At 42.4% G+C, this 9,558-nt stretch overlaps 1 protein-coding gene across 1 annotated transcript in view; it reads left to right on the forward strand.

Annotated features, from left to right (window-relative positions):
• Positions 1-5,953: 5,953 nt before the first annotated feature.
• The window catches only part of iqsec1b (IQ motif and Sec7 domain ArfGEF 1b), a gene marked incomplete in the record, with an annotated part of 59,963 nt that continues 56,358 nt past the window's right edge, over positions 5,954-9,558 (forward strand). The window contains 1 exon segment of the mRNA XM_035662720.1: positions 5,954-6,251.

Raw genomic sequence — 9,558 nt, forward strand, 5'->3', positions numbered from 1 at the left:
GGTCTTTACAATGCAGATGAATCTTAGATAAATCTCCAGAGGCTTTCTAGATTCATACCAGCTCGCCCAAATAATGAGAACAACCTCATTTTGGTTTTTCATGCTCTGAGAGGGCCACTGTAGAACACATCGGATGATAAGGTCCAGTAGCAGCTTGGTGTAGTGAATTGTTCAGTGTGAAATGTTGTGTTCAAAAGACTGCAGCGCCTTTAATGGAGCGCTAATTGCATTCATTTACGGGGTAGAGCGAGCGCAGGCCTGTGAATGTGTTGGTCCGACGCCGAGCTCTGTCATATACTGCCAGCAGCTAGTTCACACTGAATGCTGCTGCAGGGTGCTCAGCCTGCCAGCCTATTCTGCACTACCCCAGTGGCAGATATGGTCAGTTTGATATCAGCCACTCTCTCTGTGGTTTTTCTTCATGCCGTGAAATGGAAACATCAAAGTCTGAAGCCCCCTGTCAAATCGATCTGCTGTGTGAATGTGTACAAGCGTGGCGGTGCAACTCGGAGCTTGTGTCAGTCCAGAGTGATACTGACACTCCCTTTGCTGATTACTTTCTGTTAAGCATTAATTAAACCTGCCGTGTTTCATCTGCCTTCCTTACTGTAATTGGGATGTTCAGAGAAGGGACAAACTTAAGGCAAATGAAAATTCAGTTAACCTGATGTTTCACCACATTACTAACTGCAGTCTTCCTTACTGCTAATAGCTGACCCTGCCGTGAGAGTGGGGGTCAAAGAAAGACAGACAGGCAGACGAATAGAGACTGACAGAGAGAGAAATGTTTAGCAGCTGCTCAGAGGAAGGCCACGGAGGTCGACAGGGAGTGAAAATACTTGGCTATTCTTAAACGTCTAAAATAACAAAGGCAGACTTCTCACATGGTCACCGTTGGGATTTACATTACTATGTGTCAGCATATCCTTTATGTGCAGCTAAGGTTTGTTTGGAACATTTGCTATGATCAAATATTATCAATTACTTAGGACTGATTAACTGAAGCACAGTTCATGCTGGAGGCAATAGGGACATGCACACTGACCACAAAGTCAAATGCAAATATATTGCAGACATTATATGGTAAACTAAACTAATTAACTCACTACTGAAAACCAATTGAAAACAAAATGTGAACAATAACCTTAGTTAGTCCCGGGTTGAAGCACTTTAAAACCTGATGAATTAGTTCAACAAAACTGCCTTAAACTGTTTAAATTTCTTAACGCCAACAATTAAAGCATGAAAAAATATTTGATTTAGGTTCAAGTAACTAATTTATTGTTAAGTTATATGTACTTAAAACTAGTAAGTATATTACAGATTATATTACAGTATGTGAACAGAATTTATCTGAATAAAGTAACTTAAAAGCATCTTCTTTATACAAATGTCATCACCAAGTTGAATTTAAATTATTACATTGCCTGTCAAAACAGGATAACTGATTATCAAAATGGTAGCCAATACATCTGGGTTTTCCCACTAACATCAAATCTTTACACTTTGGGAGATCATTAAGAATTATTTGGATGCATTAATGATAAATAAACTGAAATAAAAATTTGAAAACTTCTGTTGTACAGCTTTATAATGCGTACACTGTCATAATGACATAAAGCCAACTTCAAGAAAATAGAGTCAATGTAACAAACTGGAATTATATTGCCTGTAATACTGCACACATTTAATTGCACTTGGAAAAAAAGTGAGTTGCTTCAGCAATTCATTTGTGAGTGATTCTAATTTTTTGGAGGAATAAGTCAGTTATGCTATGTTAACTTCTTTTATTAAGTCTTAATGATTTGATTCAACACAATGCGATTCAACGCACTTCAAAATGGTAGAGATGGCATTTCTCAGGCAAAGGGCTTCCTTGTATGTAAATAAAACAGATTTTACTGATGCAAAGACAATTCATCCCTAGTTCATCCTGTTTAACTGTATCTCATGCAATTGCATCTTGATCTTTTATGGTAGTGCACTGATGCAAATTGGTGAGTCTTATCATCCCTAATGAAGGCTACTCTACAGAGTCTCACATTGACTGTCCACATCATCAAACCCTCTTTGCTTCATCACTACGCTCCTCTGCTTCTTTCACTTAGCTTGTAGCAGAGGATCCGCTGCACAGCTGTAACTCTTACCCCCGCCTGCTTCACTCGCCTTTCTTTTTCCAGACACATCACATATTTCACGTCTCCCGAGTCAACTGAACTTTTACTTTGCATTCCGCTCTGCTGACTCAGTGAAATGACTTGAATCCTCTGCCTGTGATGTTTTATTCTCCTCCACTCTGTTTTGAAATGGTTGATAAGTGACGCATCAAAGACAGTCTAGTGTATCCAAAAACCTACTGTGCCCATACAGCGGCAGTGTGTTTCACACCCCCTTGGTCAGATTACCATCTATTGAAAGTTTGCGGAAAACAAAAAGACCTGAGACCTGACACTACACAAGAGTGGTACAATGAGAACAAACAATAGTAAATCTCCTGTACACAGACACAGAGATGATTTAGGGGGCATTGCCTGGCAGCAGTAAGTGATAGGCTTCTGAGGAAGGGGCAGCAGCCGGCTGGTGGAATGCGAACATGCGCTGGCGCTACACACTGAAGCAAGGAGGGATTTTACTCCCTGTCTGGTCCACTTAGCAGCTGGCCTTACTTGGTAATGCTGGATAAGTCTCAGCTCCACTCTCCTCAGTCAACAGCAGCTTACTGTGTCTACGTTTACAAAGGCTGGTTAAAAGAAAGCAAAAGGGGAAGTGAAAAGGAGCAGTGACAGAAGTAACTCAACCTCCAGGAGGGAGTGTTACTCATCTTTCCCTGGGAGCAAGAAAAGACTAGCACACGAGTTGTGGTGAAGAGAGAGGGAAGGAGTGGCATGGGTGGATGCTGGTAGGAGGCTCCTTCTCATGTAGACAGTTTCTCATGCACCCAGAGTCCTAGCTTAAAAACATTTTGGTCTTTTTAATCTCACTGCCTTTCTTCAGAGAACGTTACCAATCCAAATTTCAAGTTTTCAGCCTGACGATGTCAGGGACATGTGGAATCTAATGTGGAAATACTGCATTTCAGTGCGGACGATAAGGTAGGGGGATCCTGTTACAGAGCTCCAAAGCATGATGGTGCACTGCTGGGAAAGCCATCAGGCTTACGCTGCTCCGTGCGCTGAGGGAATACTCGCTCTGTTTTTAATATATTTGGACACCTGTACTAGATCTGGGGCTGGAACGCAGCATTACTTACATGAAGGGTTTGTGGTTTGCTGTCTGGGGTTTCTTTTAACTGACTGTTAAAAAATTTTGACTTTATAAAAGTTGTGAAAAGTTTTTGCTTTATGACTTTAATCAGATCATCACATCATGGGTCAAGATCCAACCTTGTTTCAGTCCGTTCTGATTGCAGCTGCTACTTCTGCCAATAATTTTTTGATTATTTGTTTAGTCTACAGAATGTCAGAGAATGTGAAACTTGTCAGAGCCCAAGTTGATTTCCTCAGACTGCTTTTGTTACTTTTGTCCAACTAACTCTTCAAAACCCCGAATGTGTACAGTAATGTAAAATAAAAAAAAGTTTCACATTGTCACATTTGGGAAGCTGTATCCAGCAAAGATTTGGCATTGTTGCTTGATAAACAAAATGATAAAATAGTTGAGGGGTTTCCAATCATTAAAGACTTCTTGCATGTTGCATATGTCTACTAGTTATGACCAGTTTTTTCTCTTGTTTTGTTAGAATAAGTCTTAGTGTCCCGAAGAAGTAGAATAATTCCGTAATTTGAAAGAAAGAAAGCAAAGATTAGAGGGAAGTCTTAAAAAAATAGGCGTAACTTTGTGAAGTATTCATATGTTTTTATCTTCTGTTAATCATCTTGCAAATTCTGAATTAAACGGTTGATTATTAAAATATTTCTATATTCCCATTCATTTTCTGCTGACCAACTATTATTAATGGACTGTTTAAGCAACGATTTAGATGAAAAGGTGAATTACATGGATAACCATGTAGGGAATTTTTGCTATAGTAAATGACAGGAAGATGATTTACTGTATGTTACTCACAACACTTCTCGTTTCCATGTGGTGTTCAATAAAAAACTGTTCTGTGCTACTGAGAACAGTACACCAGTTGAAACAGGCCATGAGAGATGCTGTAGGGGACGGGTTAAAGCATTAATGGTTCCACACAGTGATTTCACCACAGCAAAGGCTAAAATTAGTGGCCATTGTGGCGAGAGCAGCCTGAGTCAGCAGTAGCCAATCACCATTCATAAACTCCTCTGGTCTGTAATTCCAGTCTCCGCGGGTCGGCCCGCCACAGCTCGGAGTCCGTGCTTTAATACAGAAATGTTCCTCCCTCTCAGCGAGTCCCGTCATTTTATTGAATTACTGATCCCCGTCTGGTACAGTGCACACGCACTGTCTTGTGTAACTTGGCCATCAGACATTTTCCGTCTCTGCTGATTTCTCATGAATGCCACAGTTACAGGGTTTTTCCTCTTGGCTTAGAGTCCCTACTGTCTGCTCTGCTAAAAATTACCACACAGTCACTCACACATGTACACTGTACAAAGAGGGCTGAAGTTTAATGTGTGGTATTTTTTAAATAGCTAGCTTAAATTATCCATGTCCTTATTTACAGTTCATTTTCGTGTCACGATAAGCTAAAAAAGGCTAAAACGCTCCCCTCAGCTGAGGGGAACTGCAGAGTTGGCTGATAATTCTCTGTGGCCTCGTCATACAAGCAAGAACTTTCATATTACACACAGTCACTCAATCCACTGTTAATAAAATTATTGATTATTGCAGATGTAAAGTGTACTTTCTCATTTTAAGTCCCTAAAAACATGGCACCAATCACACTGAATTTAGTTTACATTCAACCTGACATGTTAGTTGATTTCTGTTTGGGAGCAGGTATTACATTTTAAAATTCATTTATTTTGCTCTAACCAATCAGAAGTGAGTGATGTATTTGTCCCTCCTTTGTAGTTTTTAGTTGACACAGTAGCAGTATTGATTGTTGTTTATGCGACTGAACAATTTACAACAATCTGTAAGCCACGTTGATCTCATCCTCGCTTGTCGCCATTTTTCTGTGGCTTTTTCATGGATGAAGCTCAGCAGCCAGCTAGCTATGTAGGAAGATAACATACTCATCCCTCATCCCATATACAGAGCTCTGATTGGTCAACTTTCTCCAGCAATGGGCATAATTGCAGATCTATCTGAATAGCTGAGCAGATTGGAGATGTGGGCAGTGGCTCAGAGGTCTGTGTTGGTGTGGTTTGATCAGATGTCATGTACGGTGGCGTCTCTCTGGCAACATAAGCAAACAGTCCTGCCACCAGATTCAGGTTCCAGTGAGAACAGCCAAAACACGAATACAGAAATCTCTCATGTGAAGTAACCAAAAACAGTTTGAACCTTGGTTGAGCAGGAAGCATGGCTACTGTTCTCTGTCTGCTTTACACACCTAAGGCCTTTCGCAGTGTTATTGTTGTGACTGACAGATTGACCCTTTGATAGCACTCTTCTCTGAGCGAGAGGAGGCGGCAGTGTCGTCTTCCTGCAGTACATTCCTGAAGACAGGAGTCATAGCTCAATAACTCTGCTCTGCTCACATGCAGGTCTTGCACTTCTCTGACCCTGCTGCTCTGTTTTTTCTCCCAACTAATGCTTGACTACATACCAATCCCATCTGTATGTGTGTGAGAGAGAGCAGTTTTCCCCCCTGTTTACTATCTGTAGGGAATTTTTCAACCTGCTTTGCTGGAGCTGTTTTGTAATAAATTCTCCTTAAAGAGCCAGGCTTCACAGCAGACGCTGCCCTATTTGAACTGCAGACTGAACTCTTTCAAGGGCTCGGTGCACGCAGGCCCTTTAAAAAGGTTTGCCAGTGAAACAGTAGAGGCTGGTGGAATCTGATCTGGCTATTTCTCCTCCAAGCCAAAGGAGAACAGGGTATTATTTATTCAAGTTGGGGACTCAGACTGGAGTTGAAGCTGCCAGTTTCGAGGTGACCTACGTGACTGTTTGTGTGCATCCTGTCCTCCCGGCCAACCCGAGGAGAGGAAGTACAGTATCTCTGCTGAACTCGACAACAAATTGTCTGGTGTCTGGACGACTATTCCAGCCGTGCTAGCTTCCCGGCAAGAGAGAAAGCACAGGGGATCAGAGCTGGCGGTTTGTCTGTGCACAGATGAAGCAGGACTGACCTGGCCTTCCAACAAGACTGCACTTTAAAGGTAAAGTCAGATGGGGTGGAATTAGAGGGCCTTGTGTAAACAGAAGAGAGCAGTCAGTCAGCTGTTTGGCCGGGCGCTCTCTGACAGCTCTGTACTGTAGCCAGTAAAGAGCGGCAGCAGTCTCTCAGGACGAGCCTCCTGCTCTGCTGTAGGCAGAGAGGGTTTTTTTACACAGAAAACAGAACGTGGAGGCAAGCAGCACGAGGGGAGAGTTGAAAACATATGGTGAGTGCAGGTCTGATTCTTTAGTAATCAGCTGAGCAGGTTATGCAAGGAAATGACAGATATTATTAGACTTTTACTGGCTCTGAAATCATGTCACTTTTCATACTTGCTGAGAAAACTGCATGCTGTGCTCTCTCATGCTCTCATGTGTTGGGACATCTATCAGTGAGGCTGGCATATGCGTTCAATCGATTACAAGGTCACTTTATTTCAGCTGCCATTCCTTTGCAATTTCACACTTTTAGTCCTCAGTATGTAAAGAATTCTTTTCATGCTGCTTGTCAGATCTGATCTGGTTATGTAAAAGCTAATGACTGTGTGTCCCTGCGGTGATGGACACAGCAGGTCGGGCACGGGAAGAGTTCTATCTGCTCGCAAAGATTTAATCTGTGTTTCTTTTGGACAGTGTGAACACCAGGAGGGTACCGTAAGCTCTGCAAAAGGTAGTGCTTTCATGTTGCTTGTTGTCTCACTGAGCCAGCATTGTAATTAGCTGTTATAAATATTTCAGCGTTGCAGTGTCTTATTTCCACCTGTAACTCGATTCGAGCTCTCTTTCCCAGACTCCCAGTAGATTTGTAGTGTGTTTATTTGTCTTTAGTTTGCAGTTTGAGTAAATATGAATCTTTATGAATGAAAGCTTTTTTTGCACATATATACAGCACTCAACACCAGTAAGGAATTTGGACTTTTATTTCTGCAGTATTGGGAGATTAAGCCATAATGTTTCAGTTAGACAGAAATATCATCTTCCTTTATTGCTCTACATACATGCTTGGATGGAATTTTAATGGATTTAAATTGCCATAACGATGAATAAATGTCACCATAATAACTTAGATGTCATTGTAGCTCAGGCAACTGCTGCACTCTGAGTCCTTTTTAATCACTGTCAGGTCCTTTAATTGGCCACGTCCTAGCATCAGTGGTGACCCGTGGCTCGGTCAATAATGACCGGACAGTGGCCGGGGCGGTCAGGGACGCATTTGCCACCTGGGGTCCTCCGGCATCTTTTATGCATTTCCGAGAGGCTGAGCTCATCCAACATTAATGGCCACAGTGGCCCTCAGCGCGGATCACTCCATCTCAGCCAGCTAGGCTCTGACCCCGGGCTGTCAGTGGTCCAGGGGGGCACCTCCGGCCCGGCCCTGGCTGCTGTGTGTGGCACACCGAAGCCTAACTTCACCCTGACTTCTCCCTGACTCTGATAACAGCAATGTGCCACCTGCTAATGGCACTCTGACGGATTAGAGACACAGCAGTGCTCTCGCAGGATCCTGCAACCACTTAAAATCTAAGCTATTGGCCATATTCACCATGACCTTTCTCCTCCAAAGTGCTTCTCCCAGTATGGCATCTGAAAGTCCATTATTTTCTCCTCAGGAAGAGTTCCGCCTCCACCTTTGTAAATTCAGAAAGGATTGCTAAATTCCACCTAACAGCTGGAAGCAGCACCCGCCAGATTGTGGCCGTGTGTGTGCATAACTAACCCCAAACACAACATGTGTGGATATTTCACCCAAATGCGGTGTGAAAGAGGGTTTCATCATTATGTCAGCACAGAACGGAGCATGCACCGCTGCCAACATCTGGCCGGTCAGATGTGTAATTCCTAAAAACATCACTGTTTCACTCATTAAGCCACAAGCAAGTCAAGTGGATTGTTTGGGGAAGGAAACACAAGATGGTCTTTTTCTCATTTAAAATGATTTAAAGGGCTCTGCCTTTGATTTAAAATCAAAACAGTGTAAATGTTATTTCTCTGTATGGCATTTTATACCAATCTTAGAAAGTGCTGCTGTGCACACTGCAGCTTTTGGCAATCTGAGCCAAAGAAAACACATAAAGGTCATTAAAATTTACTAAACACAACTAAATCAAATCAACTCTCAGGAAATATTGTTTTTCATTATTGTAATTTTGTTCACATAATGAAAATAAAATGAGATTGCTTTAAAAATGACAAACAGAAGGAAGGTTTGTTACTCCAAGACCAGCTCACACACTATGTTGTTAATAATGTGCAGCCCCATAGCTAATCAATGGGGGGCTAATGGCTCCTGGAACACCTCCTGCTACTCACCTACGCCCTTTGGCCAAGCATTGTGGGGAAAATATCCATCATTGATAGTATTTACTCCGGGGTTTTGTTTTTGCCCTTTAATTGTATCAGCCAGGAGCTGCACTTTATAGCCAGGAGATGAAGATTGCTGTTGAGGAAAGGCATGTTGTTGGCGATGATTTGGATTTTGAACAAACAGTGAGGAGGGTGCTGGGATGGGAAGTCATTATGCCTCTGGACCTGTCACCAAGATAAACGCCTGTATGTTTAGAATTCTAACAGCTTCCGGTTTCACCTAGCCAATTAATCCAAATTATTATTTGTGCAAAAAGCACTTTAATAAGTAATTATCGCTCTTTATTTGCCAACAAGTTATTACCCCCTTCAACCTCTTTTTTTCCTGTTCTCCACCTTCCTCAGACAGACCAGCCTTTAACCCCTCTCCCCAATTCTCTTCCTCTCTCCCTTGCCTCCTCCTCTTCCTCCTCCTTTATTATTTGTGGCTGAAGTCTGCAATCAATTAGTATGAGAGAGGGCCCAATCAATTCCTGCTCATTTGCAATTCCTCCCCGTTAAACACTTTCTTTTATTACCAATGTCATAATTAATGCAGAGGAGATTGAGAAGACGGGAGGGAGGAGGGAGAGGACTCAGTAGAGGGAGGTTGGAGTTGGCAGGGGAGGCATTTCTGTGTGTGTGTGTTATCGTGTGGTTGCTCCCTGCCTTTATCATCTTCTGTTCATCCAGACTGCAGTCATCCACAACAACAGCCCCACTAATTGTATATTTGGTGGGCCATGCTCACACATGCACTGTACATTAACCTCTGCTGTGAATAAATGGTCTTAGAGGCTTTGCAGCCATGTCAAAATTTAGCAGTCAGCATGTCCATACATTTTTGCTAGTTAGTAGATTGTTGTTACAGGACAACGTACACTATTCTGCATAATGATAGCTGTCTTGTGTTCCTCACATTTTGTGTCCACTAATCAGAATTTTGGGGGTTCGATCCCCGGCTCC

This window comes from Morone saxatilis, unplaced genomic scaffold, assembly GCF_004916995.1.
Source record: "Morone saxatilis isolate NCDOM2014 unplaced genomic scaffold, NCSU_SB_2.0 Contig18, whole genome shotgun sequence".
NCBI classification, from domain to species: Eukaryota; Metazoa; Chordata; class Actinopteri; family Moronidae; genus Morone; species Morone saxatilis.